This window comes from Dermochelys coriacea, chromosome 5 (genome assembly GCF_009764565.3).
Source record: "Dermochelys coriacea isolate rDerCor1 chromosome 5, rDerCor1.pri.v4, whole genome shotgun sequence".
NCBI classification, from domain to species: domain Eukaryota; kingdom Metazoa; phylum Chordata; order Testudines; family Dermochelyidae; genus Dermochelys; species Dermochelys coriacea.
The window spans coordinates 98,634,499-98,649,122 of record NC_050072.1 but is presented as its reverse complement, the minus strand read 5'-3'; positions in this window follow the sequence as shown (position 1 = coordinate 98,649,122).

The window sequence follows — 14,624 nt, the reverse complement described above, 5'->3', positions numbered from 1 at the left end:
TTGCTGTTGTTACCACCATTCCTCTCAATCACCTAAACTTTGGGGGCATCTTTGTCTCTTTTTTTCCTTCTTCCCTCCTCTTGAGGCCCTTTGCAAATCCTACCACTACTTTTACACAAACATCAGCAGAATTAATCTCTCCCTCTCAACAATGACCTCTGGTAGCACAATCAACCACATTCACAGACTTATTTAACTTCTTTCTGGCTTACTCCACTCTCAACACACTCCCACAGTCTCCAGTTAACCCAAAATGCAACTCTCATTATTCTGTCCCTTTGGTTTGCTCATGTCTTTCCTGAGGACTACAAGCCCATAATGTGTGAAAATGGAAACAAAATGGGTATGGAGAGAAAAATACTTAACTGTACTTAGTGCAGGTTTGTCTCAGTAAATTCCTTTTATTAATACACTGTTTATTATCGCAAAACTACAAGCAAACTATTTCAAGTTCTCAAAAAGAAAAGGAGTACTTGTGGCACCTTAGAGACTAACAAATTTATTTGAGCATGAGCTTTCGTGAGCTACAGCTCACTTCATCGGATGCATTCAATGAAGTGAGCTGTAGCTCACGAAAGCTCATGCTCAAATAAATTTGTTAGTCTCTAAGGTGCCACAAATACTCCTTTTCTTTTTGCGAATACAGACTAACACGGCTGCTACTCTGAAACCTGTCAAATATTTCAAGTTCTATTTTCCAAACAATCCTCACTTTGCTTTCACTTTCTGTGGTGTTTGTAGCTATCTAGGATTCAGTTTGCATTGTTCTGACACTTCAAGTGTCAGAATTTGCCTGCCTTTATGATAGGAGGCAGGACTATGAGGAGACTTAAGATGGAGAACATTTAAAGAGTCAGATGTACTCTGCTTTCTTTCCAATGGAGACCTATTTTCCCCTGCCTTCCTTACTCTAAAATAAAAGTAGACAGATTGTACGTGGGTTTTTTTGCTATTTCTATATGGAAATGCTTTCCTGTTAACATGTTTTTACCCCAGCACTTGTCTATGTTGCATTATATGCAGCTATACTAATGAAATTGTACAAGAATACATACAAAAGATAGAAATAAAAGGATCTAACAGCTAAACTGGTGCAAGACTAAAATAAATGCCAAGTGAAAAATCAGGCCCCTAGGGTGCTATCCAAAAACCATTTGCTGGAAAACTAATTTGGTAGCCTTGTGACATGTCTATGAATTATAATCCTGATTTATACAAGTGCACTGTCTAACAAACTCAAACTCGCTTATTACACAAATTGTTCTGCTCACAACACAGAATGTGTTTTCCGTTTGTCCCACCACCATTAAAGGATAGAAATGTCTCTGTTTTCTTTGCTGAAGAGCAAGTGAGATGCATGTTTTAGTGAATCACTACCTTATCCAAGAATTATTTGGTATTTATGGAGGATCTACATAATTTAGTATAGAATATTTCCTGTTCTTAACATTTGATGGATAGTTTAAGAAATGGAAGAGTTTGTTCCTCTCATGCATATTTATTTTTAGAGTGGACACTATGCCTCAGTCACTGGAAACTATGAGCCAGATTAATCACTGTACTTATCACTAGGGAGGTGATATAAGGACTGAGGTGAGGTAACTCCCCTATACTGCTGATGCCAGAGAGCTGCTTTAACTTGTGACACTACTGCCATAGTCTCTATCCCTGGGGAGTAAGAACACACGAGCACTTTCCCCTCCAACTCCTGTCATACCCCGACATGCCCTGGAACATATTTTTTGCTGACAACTTTTCTGCTGAGGACTAATTAATTTTTTGCTGTGGGTTTGCACAGAGCTAGTGGAACTGGCTCAATGACTGGCAGGGAAAGGGCATGTTCTATACCAGAGGAATTCATCCATGTAACTGGTATATATGGACTATAGAGCATCCATGACTTGGGCCCTATGGGTTTCACACTGGTGTAACTCCATTGAATGCAGTGGAGTTACCACTGATTTACCTCAGTGGAAGTGGGAGGATGATCAGACCCAATCTTCCTCAGTTGGCCTTTATAGCTTGTCCCTGGGCTTGTGTCCCCTTTCCATCATAGGGTGTATACTGTATGCCTTTGCCAAGCTTTCTTCATTTTCTCTTTTGTCCCCCCTAGTCCCAGTTATTTGGTGAATGTCAGTAAAAACAGAAGGATTAGAAACAGAGATTAGAGGATTTTTTGTTTATACAAAGGCCACATATGGATTAGGTGAGTGCTACTTTGCCCCATGGAGCTGGCTGGCTATAAACTATGGTAAGGTGACAAGAAATCCTTGTTTGTATTCCTGATTCTTGTCTATTACAGACTTGGTGTCTCATTACAGACTTCTTATAGTATGTCTATTCTGTCTTCCTTCAGTTCTGCCATTTTCTTGTCAAACAGAACAGTTCCAAGTCCGACAATTACTATAACTTATTTGCAAACTTGGACTTCCCTTACAACACCCATGACCTCATCCCTACCTCTGCAAGATTTTTCTGGGTTCTTCTTCCCCCCCGCCCTCCCCAAACAGAACTAATAGATCCAGAGAGATCAGAGACCTCCTCCTCTTTTTGCTCTACCTCCCGTTCCTCATGCTCTCTAATGCCCCATCCTCTTCCTTCTTCCTTTCACAAACACACAGGTTTCCTGCTTGCTGTCTACCTCTGACCCCTCCAAAGTCCCATTGCCTCTGCCTTCCTGTGCCCCCATTCTTACCTTCTTTCTCCTTCATCCATAAGCTTTCACAGTCTTCTAATTCATTCCTCTCAAAATAAACTCATACTCTGGTTCCTGCCATTCTTTGAAAACCCAGTCCACTGAAACTGCTCTTACTGCGGTCTCCAATCTCTTCATGACCAAACCAGGGCTTCTACTCCATCCTCATCCTTCTCAACTGCTCTGCTGCTTTTGAGACTGTTGATCATAATCCACCTTCATGAAATCATGTCCTTCTGGCTTTCACCATTATGTCCACTCTTTGTTCTCCTCCAAGTTCTCAGGCATCTTTTTTGGAGGGTCCTCACCCTGCCCTCCCCCAATTCTCATAGGGGTCCATGGCCCCTCCTCTGTTTCCTTCACATACAATTTGGATGGTCTTATCTACTCACATGGCTTCAACTACAGTCTCCATGATGACAACTCACAAATCTACCATTCAGTTCCTGTCCTGATTCCCTTAATATAGATGCCTTTCTGACACTTCCTCTGAGGTGTCTCACTGCCAGACTAAACATAACATGTTCAAACCCAGGCTCCTTATCTTTCTTATCAGGCATTCCCCTTATTCTAAGTCAATGTTGATAACACCAGTTCCACTCTGTTACTCAGACCCTTAACTTGGGTGATTCGTCCCTCTCTCTTGTGCCACAAATCCAGGCTGTGTCCAAATCTCACTCCCTCTTTACTGGCCATATCTTACTTCAGCTGTTTCCCCTTTTTCCTTTACATCAAGTTTGAGTTTCTTGTACTCACTTTCAAGACCCTTCCCAACACTGCTCTTTGTACTTTTTTCGGCTCTTACTGCATCACCTCCCTCCAAATCCTATACTCTGCCAATGGAGACAACCTAAGTATTTTGTCTGTTTCTCATGCAACACTCTCTGTGCTTTATTCCATACCATCATCTCATCATAGAATGCCCTCCTATAGCTGGTATTTAAGTCAGGTACTCAGGGTTCATTCAAATTTTCTCAAACACCCACTTGTACCATGATACCTACAAGAAACCAGCCACCTAATAATGATTAGGTAAAGTGGAAATGGGGGGAAGTTGATACTCATCTAAACTGACATGGTAAAAAAAAAGACTTTTATACTAAAAACCACCCTGACCACTTTGGGTATGTGTAGAGCTGATCCACAGAAGGAAACATTTTCACAAATAAATTATTTTCAAAATCATTCTCATTTGGAAATAGAACTTAAAAATCATGAAACCTTTTTTGGGGGGGAGAGGGGGAAGGGGACTTTCACCATTGGAGTGGCAAATAGAAAAATGCAATAAATTAATTCATGAATGCTAGAAATGTAGGACTAGAATGGACCTCTATAGGTCATCTAGTTCAGTATCCTGCACTGAGGCAGGATTAAGTATTACCTCGTGTCATTCCAGACAGGTAGCTGTCTAACCTGTTCTTAGACACCTCCAGTGACTGAGATTACACAACCTCCCTAAACAATTTATTCCAGTGCTTAACTACTCTGACAGTTAGAAAGCTTTTCCTAAGGTTTATCCTAAGTCTCCCTTGCTACAATTTAAGCCCACTGCTTCTTGTCCTGTCCTTAGTGGTTGAGGAGAACAGTTTATAACCCTTTTCTTTACAACAACCTTTTATGTATTTGAATAATATGTCCCCCATCATTCTTTTCTTCTCCAGACTAAACAAACCCAATTTTTTCAGCCTTTCCTCAAAAAGGTCATGTTTTCTAGACCTTTCATAATTTTTGTTGCTCTTCTCTGGAATCTTCTCTGTGCCCAGAATTGGACACAGTACTCCAGTTGAGGTCAGATCAGTACTGAGAAGAATGGAAGAATTACTTTTTATGTCTTGCTTACAACACTTCTGCTAATACATATGAGAATGATGTTTGCTTTTTTTCCCCCCAACAGTATTACATTGTTGACCCACATTAAATTTATGATGCTCTATAACCCCCAGATCCTGCTCCGCAGTACTCCTTACTAGGCAATCATTTCCCATTTTGTATTGGTGGAATTCATTGTTAATTCTGCAGTGTAGTATTTTGCATGTATTCTTATTGAATTTTATCCTGTTTAATTCAGATCATTTATCTGGTTTGTCAAGATCATTTTGAATTTTTATTCTGTCCTCCAAAGCACTTGCAACCCCTCCCAGCTTGGTATCGTCCACAAACTTTATAAGTGTAGTCTCTATGCCATTGTCCAAATCATTTATGAAGGTAGTGAATAGAACTGCACATAGGACAGATCCCTGCAGGACCCCACTTGATATGCCCTTCTAGCTTGGTTATGAGCCATTGATAACTACTCCCTGAGTATAGTTTTCCAGACAGTTGTGCACCCACCTTAGAGTAGGTTTGGCTAGGCTACATTTGTCTAATTTGTTTGAGAAGGTCATGTGAGACAGTATCAAAAGCCTTATTAAAGTTGAGATATATGACACATACTGTTTTCTCCCCATCCACAAAGCTCGTTACCTGTCAGAGAAGGATATTAGGTTGTTGTGACATGATTTTTTTTCTTGACAAATCCATGCTGAGTTACTTATTTCCTTCTAGGTGTTTACAAATTCATTGTTTTGAATATTTGCCCCATTATCTTTCCGGGTACCAAAGTTAAACTAACTGGTTTATAATTCCCTAGGTTGTCCTTATTCCCTTTTTTACTATATTTTCCCTTTTCTAGTCCTCAGGCATCTCTCCTGTCCTCCACGAGTTCTCAAAGATAATCACTAATGGCTCAAAGATTTCCTCAGCCAATTCCTTAAGTAGTCTAGGATGTATTTCATCAGGCCTTGCTGACTTGAAAACGTCTACAACTTGTTCTTTTCCTATTTTAATCTCAGATCTTACCCCAGTTACACTGATGTTCTCGGTTAGTCGTCCAATAACTGCTAACTTTTTTTGGTGAAAACTGGAACAAAAAAGACATTTTACACTTTGGCCCTTGCTGCACTTACTGTTCTTGTCTTTCCCTCCTTATTTATTCATGGGTCTATCCTATCTCTGGTCTTCCTCTTGCTTCCCATGTATTTAAAAAATGCTTTCTTGTTACCCTTTATATCCTTAGATAGCTTAGTTTCATTTAGTGCCTTGGGCTTTCTGATTGTGTCCCTATGTACTCCTGTGATTTTTACTATATTCATGCTTTCTCATTTGACCTAGTTTTCACTTTTTGTTTGACTTTTATTTTTTTTGAGTTTCAGGTTGTTGAAGATCTCTTGGTTAAACTAGGATATCCTCCTACTTGCTATTTTTTCTAAGCATTGGTATAGTTTGCTCTTGTGCCTTTAATAGTGTTTCTTGGGGGGAAAAACCTGTCAACTTCCCCAAACTTTTTTTCCCCTTAAACTTGCTTCCCACGGCATCTTACCTACCAATTCTCTGACTTTGCTAAAGTTTACCTTCTTGAAGTCCATTGTCTTTATTGTGCTGTTTTTATCACTGCTTAGAATCAGAAACTTAACATTTTATGATCACTTTCACCCAAGTTCCTTCCTGCTTCAGAGTTCCTGTTTGTCAGATCTAGAATAGCCTCTCCCCTAGTCACTTTCTCCACTTTCTGTAATAAAAAGTTATCTTCAATATATTCCAAGAATCTGTTCCCTGCTGTAATATTTTCCCAACAGATGTCTGGTTAGTTGAAGTCTGCCCTCAGCACCAATTCCTGTGTTAGTTTAAAAAGTCACATCCACTTCTTCTTTCTGGTTAGGGGGTCTTTAGTAGACCCCTGCCTTGACATCCCCCTTGTTTTTTACCACTTTTATCCTTACCCAGAGATTTTCGACAGGTTTTCATCCCACTTCTATGTCAACCTCAGTGCAAGTGCATGCATCTTTGATATACAAGGCAATACATCTTCCCTTTCCCCCCTGCCTGTCCTTCTTGATCAAGCTGTACCCTTCTATACCAATATTCAAGTCAATTCAATGTGAATTATCCCACCAAATTTCTGTGGTGCCAGTTATGTCGTAATTGTGATTATTCACTTGTATTTCTAGTTCTTCCTATTTATTTTGCACACTTCATGCATTAGCATGCAGACATCTAAGATGTTTGTTAGATTTCTCCTCTATATTTCCTCTTGTCTCACCTTTTGTACCTACTGGATTTCCCATGTTCCACCCAGATTTCAATGCTTCACCTAGGTCTCCATGTTTTGGACTTACCTGTGGATTTTTGTATCCTGTCCCCATCGAATCTAGTTTAAAGCCCATTTCCTTAGGTTAGCCAGTCTGTATCTAAAGATGAGTTTATCTTATTTATTTTTAAGAGTAATATTAAATAAAGTAAAGTAGGGAAACTCCTCTCTTCTTTCTTCCCCCTCCCCCTCAAAGTTGGGTATTCTATGGCAATGAGGAAAAATGAGGTGGGAGAATGGGGAAAATATAGCTTTCTGAAATATAAATAATTTGAAATTTCAAAGTTAGCAAAAAGTTAGGAAAAATTTAATTTAAATTAAAAATTTAAGCTTCTCATAAAAATTTCAGGTTTACAATAACAGTAAATTTTCTTTGGAAACTTTAAATGAAATATTCCATCAGTTTTTAACTGTGTGTTTTCTTTATTTTAACCACCCTTTCTGTTGTCCTGAATGTCTTTCTATGTTTTTTTTTACAGTACCTAGGATGTTTTATGTACAACTGTAATATACATAATACATCAATATTCTCTTTGAACCAATTTTTTAGGAAATGTCAGAACTAGTAAGAGTAACCCTGCAAAGGTTTTAGGGCAACTGGAGCTGTTAGATGGTTTGCACTTTTTGCAAATCATCCTGGTGTCTAAACAAAGACCTTAGATTTCCAATTTTAAAAATGTTTTCCCCACACTATAAATGAATCTTATTTTCTAATTTGGTAATATATTTTCTAAATAAAGCAGGAGGCATAGGGTTGGAAAGATGGAGGAAAGAGGTTTAAGTTTTTTAGCTGAAGTCTTTTTCAAACTGCATTCAGCTTCTTGTACTGTGTATGTGTGTGTATCAACTTTTTTTTTTAAAAAATAGAACTATAGTTACCAACTAAATCAAGATGCATATTGTTTGTTTGAAAAATGTGTAAAACAAACAGAAAATTCATTGTGGAAGAGAACAAAAGATTTTTAAAATACTGACAATAGTGAAGCAGATTATTTAACATGTGCAAAAGTATTTGTTACTGTTGTCAGTGCCATTAACTGTCAGTTTATAAAATGGGTCAAAAGTCTACCTCTTTCACTTTTTCAAGTGAAATCTTCAGTGATTAGATGGTTTAGGGAAATGTTTCCATTAAAAGTAATATAACAGCATTTCAACAGATGTCTGAATAAGTTTATTATTAATAATAAGAAAGTCAGCATAATAAATCAGTTCCGTAAATAGTTATAGTAGGATTCTGGGGTGTGTGTGTATGTGTACAAAACATTCTCATTTATGGATGACAACCTACAAAAGATGCCCCCACCCGTTTCCAGAAGAAGGTTGAAGTAATTCCATTTGGTTCAAGACCACTAAACATAAATCAAATCCTGGGTTATTAAACCTTTACTGTGTATAATATTGTTGCTAAATAGAAATTGTGAGTGCTGTCTCTTCAGATAGTATACTACAGGAAGATAGAGAGTGACTGGTTTTTATTAACTTTTTTCCACAGTTTATGAAAATGAAGGCCATCTTCTTTGGTAGTTCATAAGAACAAGGAACCATTTTATCTGTAAAATAAATGGACTAGTAATGAAGCATAATCTTACAGATGATGACAGGAGGTGGGACTAAGGAAACTGATTCTTAGAATTAAAAACCACACAATTCTGCTTCAATATCAGAGTAATTAATCAACTGGGCCTCACATTTAATCTAATGTAAACCCTTCTTTTATGAAATGGCATGAAAGAAACTCCAAAACGAAATCTGAATGAGCAATGAAAAGTGGAAGGTCTAGATACCCTAGGAGGTCCTCCCAAACCTAATGTTCAAATAATGCTCTCACTTATACCAGTGTAAATTAGAGTAACACCACTGGCTTCAGGAGAGTTTATTTTGAATTTGCACCACTGTAGAAATTGGCCCCATGATTCCAAGACTAGTGTAGCTTTCCAAAGGTCAGATAGATGTGACTGACCTAAATAAAGGCTGTATCAAGATTCTGAACTCTGCATAATTATTAGATGTGTTTTTATATCTGTATAACACCAGGGTTAAAATTTAAAGCATGTCCTTCTGAGTGGTTTTATATTGTTTCATGAAAGCATTTTGCTTCATATATTATAGCACAAAAACACATTTTACTCTTTCATCTGAGTGCCTATTACAAGTGCTGTGTAAAACTGCTGCACACAGCAAAATGTGTGGACTTGCATAATATGAACCCCATGACAAAATGATTAGGATTGGGATTAGCAATTTCCATTTGTGCTTAGTGTCGGAAAATCTCAGCCACCAGTGCCCAAGATATAATTCCACTTCATAATGTGTACAGATAATCATAAATTAATCAGTAGCTCACAACAGGGCATGTGCTACCAAGCAGTGTAAAGTGAACCTTAAATGGTTGGAATTTATGTTCACCCAAAAGTTCAGGCACTTAGGTGAAAAATCTGAACCTCTCTTTGTCTGTACAGTAGGGCTGAAAATCTCACAAAAGAGGCTTTCTTGTGATATTTCAAGGAAAGAAAAGCGAAAATAAAGTAATGGGGGAGGAGGTGAAATAACTTCACTTTTGTGAACTTCAAAAAAAAAAGGGTGGGGGTTCAAAATTTGGGTGAAGACTTGGGAATTCCCATTTTTTCCCAAACTGTTTCACCCATTCGTATTACCAGATTAGTTTGTGTTACAAAATACAAGGCAAAATATTCAGAGCCAAATTCTAATCTCATTTATCCCCATGCAATCCCACTTCAGCCAGTTGGGTTGACAGATGTGTATATAGTATAAAATTTGTCCCTATGTTTTCACATCTAAAAACTATACAATGGCTCCAGTTCTGTGCTGTATTAAACAGTACTGTTAGTTCAGGGACTTGTATAAATTGGTCCAAAAACAGGTGCAAGTAGCACAGTAGAATTAATTGCAACCATTTATCATACACATGAACTTGCAAGTGAGGGAACAAAAAGGGAGGGTAAAGTCCCTAGCAGAAGAAGGGGGCACTGTCAGCCAAAAAAGGGAAGTGTTGAGAGAAAAGTGACACGTCAGAGGAAAGCTAATAACAAGATATAAATAGGTCACCCAATCCCTTTTGTTTAAACAATATTAAACATCACTAGCTCTCCTGGCAGCTGACACACAGCCTCGCAGACCGCCCAGTTTTCCAGGGAAGTCTTCTATCAGAACAAATAGTATCTCAACACCAATCATATGCTGTAAATAGTGTTAAATTGTATAGTGCTTATGAATGATTCTCTGCAAATGTCATTTTAGGGGTCCGTGTTGATTCTTTAATCATTTCCATTTTAAATGTGCTCAGTTAACAAGTAAGAAGTTGTTTTTGTTTTGGCAGTTAGAAAAACAAAACTGCAAATTCACCAAGACTCTGACAGCCAAGCTGATTCTTCTAGGCCATCGTGTCCTCTAACGGTTCTGCCGGTCACATTAGGCCCTCACTCAATGATACCTGTACAGCCCTATTGTCTTCAAATGATGCATTCAGTGGCATCTGTGGAATCTTATAATTTTCAGTGAGTTTCCACAGGTGTGACTGTGTAAACAACATCCATTAATGTACATGAGCATGTGAACAGCATTTTTTCTTTCTACAATAAGTGTGCTTAAATAAATGGCTCTACAGTATTTGAAATATATGATGCTATAGTTCCATAGCTATTTTGTGAAATATATAATGTTAGACATATGCCTGAAGCAATGATACATTATCTTTATTTTATTTTTCTTTTCATATACTGATAACATATTACTCCCAATATCAGTTATAGCTAATCCTCTGATAAAACATATGTATTGTATAGCCATACACATTCCGAAATATAGAAAATGGCTATCTGAGTGAGAGGGAGTGTGTACTGGTGTACTGAATACAAGACTGGGGCCTAACAATGTGCCTATTGAAGTCAATGGTGAAACTTCTGTTGCCTTTCATGTGCAGCATCAGGCCCTGCTCTACCACTGACTCTCTACATGGTCTTGGATAAGATACTTAAGCTAAAATTTTCAAATATTAAGTGATGGATCTTAGCCAGTAAAAGATGGAAAAGGAGACTCTGGGTAAGAGAAACCATCTTGAACAAAGACTGTATCTTGCTGTTTTTTTAGTCTTTTGAGATGCATGTTTTCACTTTTATTTGCTTGTAACCATTTCTACCTTTATCCCTTTTACTTGGGATTGGCTAATCCATATTCTTTTGTTACTAAACTTGTTTTGCTCTCATTATAAATTATCAGTGCTGGGTAAGTTCAGTGAAATGTGTTTTTCTAGAAAGCTGGCAGGATGAAGTGTTTCACTGTCTCTGTAGAGGCACCAACCTAACACTTTTCTCTGTGAGGATACAGTGAGAGGGATTGCTCCATACACTAGGATAACTTGGGAGCAGAACTTGCAGCTGGAAGGGTACTATGGTCAGTCTAGAAGGAGTAACCTGTTTGGGTAAAGCCATGGTGAGGCTTGTGGGCTGTTGGTAGAGTCAGAGCTCTGGACCAAAGCAGCACAGCCACAGGACAACTGTGGTTACAATGCAGATGGTGACCAAACCCCTTACTGATTTGGGTGAACCCCAAAATGTCACAGGTAAGCACTTAAATCTGAATTTACACCCTAACCTAAGAAGTCTGATTTTTTTTTTCATTGCGTAGGGAATTCTGGCCCATCTCTTGCTGTTTCTTGGTCTTACATTATTCTTAGGTCTCATTTCTGCAAATACTTACGCACGTACGGAACTTTACTCGCGTGAGCAGTCCCAGTGACATCAACAGACTGACAGCTCACATGAATAATGCCAAGCATTACTTGTACTTTTTTGAAGGATCAGGATTTTAGTCTGCACAACAGAATCTCTACTTGAATAATACACCCATGAAAATGGCTGATTTACACTTATGGACTTAGACCCAGATCCTCAGAAGTATTCAACTGCTTAACTCCCATTGATTTCAATAGGAGTTAGGTGACTAAATACCCTCGATGATCTGGGGCTTAATCTGTAGTCTTTTGCCCATTTGTGCAGAATTTCACCCCAGACACTTTATCAATAAATGGCCATGGAAAAACAACTGAAAAAAGAAAATGTGATGTCATCCAGGATGGTGGTCTTTGTAATTTCACTTCCCCTTCTACTTGTTCAGTTAATGGGAAAGATAGAAAGGGAAGGAGATCTTTTCTAGGCGAACATGCTCTCTGTTACACCAGCATGTATTATTCTGGAATTACTATGGTGTCACTCAGCCTGACCCCAAATCCTGAGGTCCTTACCCAGTTTTTACTCAGCCTTTAGTCAGGAAAAAAGTTTGATATGTTCATCATTGATGCCAAGAGGACTCCTCTAATGAGTAAAGTTAAGTATGCACATAAGTGTTTGCAGGATCAATTTTTAGTTTACTTACTTTATTCAAGCAAAATTCCCATTGAAATCAGTGGGAGTTTCCTGAAGCAAGGAATGAATATCAATTGAGAATATCCTCAGAATCTGGCCCCAAATGATTCAATACCTCTACCTTAGACCATAAGTATAAAGGCAGTAGGGCATGGAGACAATTTCCCCATATTGTCTCGAATGAGGGGAGCTTCACAAGCAATTGTTAGTGTTTCAAATTCACTCTTTTAGTTGGTTAAGAAGATCTGAAATGGGCTCAAGTAGAAAAACAATTTTTTCAGTAGATTTTCATCACAGAGTATTAGCACCTCCATATAGAATAAGTGATATTTTACCATAGCAGAACAGTCTTCTGTCTTGTTTTCCCTAGTACAATGTGAAAATTGAATCATGACAAGTAGTTTGGGGTTTCTTCAGTATTGATGAAAACATTTTTGTTCTAATTAGTGTGACATGGAGGATTATTCATCAGCTATGACTTTCAGATATTTAGTAGCTGAGCATTATTTCCTAACCATTCTAGCTTATTTTTCACCATACAGTGGAGCATATAAATGATGTAAATATTATATACTCATATGGAAACAAGAAGCAAGTTTTGTCCTAGTGTGGTACAAAAAGAGAACTCCCCAACTCACTGTTACTGTATATTTGTTTTCTCCTGTTTAATCAAAAGACATAGCCATAGATAGGTTCAAATCTAAGACACCCAAGTATGGGGCTTCTAAGGTTTAGAATCTGGCAGGTGGATGGTGACTGTCCTTCTTTTCCTCACACATGTAATAAATTGAGAAACCATGTAATAAATAAATTTTCATCCCATGGTTCAGCATTGAACATTTACCAGCTCACCTACCTTTTGCCCATTATCCAAATAGCTATAGCCATTCTAAGTAATTTGCAAGCAATATGTAAGTTTCTTCTGCCCCTGCAAAATACAATAAGTAATTTCCACCCCCAAATTACCCTGGCCTGTAGCCTAGAACAGGCAACATTAAGTCCTGAAGCAGTGAGTATTATGGTCTGATTATCTGGGGCTCTCTAGGGCTAGAAATAGGAGTTTTATACTATTGCAGTGGCAAGATTCCCAGCGAAACTCAGTTCTTTTCTAAAATATCGAACCTTAAATCTGTGACATTTTGAGCCACAAAAACGCTATTTTAGGACATTTAAAGAGGTTTTATTAAGGCTTATTTTGAGCATTGGACTAAAGAGAACTAAATGGCTTTAAAAGTTGAGGGACATAAAGATAATCCCAATAATGTTTTTTAAAATTCTTTAACTTGTCTGTCTGTCTGTGTGTCTCTCTCTCTTTAAATTCATGTGGTATACACTAAATACAAAGTTGTGTTCTGTGGCTGGAAGATGTCATCAGCAGGATCCTGTGTGACTTTTTCTTTCACACAGATGTAACAATTCCATACTTTCTCAAAGTACAGAAGTATAGTATGGAAGAAATGAAATTTCTGGATTGCCATCAAAATACATAGCATATGTTGATCATAATACAGCAGTAGATCACCTCCAATGCCATATTTCAGCATTGCACTAAATAACAGTGTTTGCATCTGAATAATCACAATGGCTGTGTGAATAGTGAGTGTTTTTACACACACACACACACATACACACACACACACACACACACGCCTCTCCCCCACTGACTGCAAGGAAAGTTTTAATTCCCACCACATAATGGTCCATTTGCCTCGAGTGTTTCAGAATGGTTCAATAATCGCTAGCCATGTGTGCAGTTTGTTGAATTATTTAAGCTTATTTCCAGGGGGAAAAAAGACAGGGAGGAAGGCAACTGATTCAATGCAAATGAAAAGCTTTTGAAGCTCCCTATGGTGAAGATGTGATTACAGTCAGACAGTTAATAACCTAGACTTAGAAAAATCTGAAGGTTTTAAAACTGTCTGGCCAGTCAGTAAATGAGGTTTTTCCACACTATCAGCCAACTGCCTTGCATTGTAATAGTTTCAGATTTGTTTGGCATGTGAGTGGACCCACAAATGAGGAAAGGACCCCTGCTTCATGTTTGAGAAAAGTATTTGGTAAATCTCAAAGGGTTTCTTTTTTTTTTCTTTTTCTTCTTTTTTTTTTTTGTCTTTGTAATCAAGCCTTTAGCCTACAATACAGTGTTCCTTATATTAGACTTCAGGCTTGGTAACAGATTATCCAGTTCTAGATTTTGTAGAATGAAGTTGTTTTATGTTCCGTTTTCTCTCATGCTTTGACAAATACCCCACCTCTGCTCCCTCTGTCGCACATACATGCACTCACTCACCCCAGCTTCCTAGCATATACACATGTTGTTGGCTAAAATCCTGCAGATTAAATAGATCTTGACTAATTGAGAGGGGAAAAATTGCAGAGCTAACTCTGTTAATGGGTGCAAAGCCAGCGCTCCAAAGTCTCA